This window comes from Sinocyclocheilus rhinocerous, unplaced genomic scaffold, assembly GCF_001515625.1.
Source record: "Sinocyclocheilus rhinocerous isolate Xijiao unplaced genomic scaffold, SAMN03320098_v1.1 scaffold1252, whole genome shotgun sequence".
Taxonomy (NCBI): Eukaryota; Metazoa; Chordata; class Actinopteri; order Cypriniformes; family Cyprinidae; genus Sinocyclocheilus; species Sinocyclocheilus rhinocerous.
Window position 1 is genome coordinate 79,177 of NW_015640452.1, and position 440 is coordinate 79,616.

Here is a 440-nt window from a genome sequence, read left to right on the forward strand (position 1 = left end):
AGACTGTGTAGTGACACACATCTGACTTGAAACCAGAGGTGGACAGTAGTGAAGTATTTTTACTTTACTCAAGTAAATTTTAAAAGTATCTGTAGTTTATCAGAGTGTTTTTCTTTGAAAAACTTTTACTTCACTACATTTCAAAGCATAATATCATACTTTTTACTGCACTACATTTCATAAATAATTTGTTGTTTGTTTTACCTTTAATACTTAAGAATATTAAAAACGTAGTAGGCCTACTTTCTTGTACTCAAGTAGGGGGCGCTTCGGATTCTAGAGAGCGCTTGATTGGACAGAAAGTTTGATGAGAAGCTGAAGTACGATGTGACGTCAAAAAAATCGTTGAGCCGTTTTGGCGGAAGTGACGAACTGCAAGCTTTGAATGCTTATATCTTCTAAATGCGAATTGTGTCACTGTTTTGGAGCACACTGCCTTA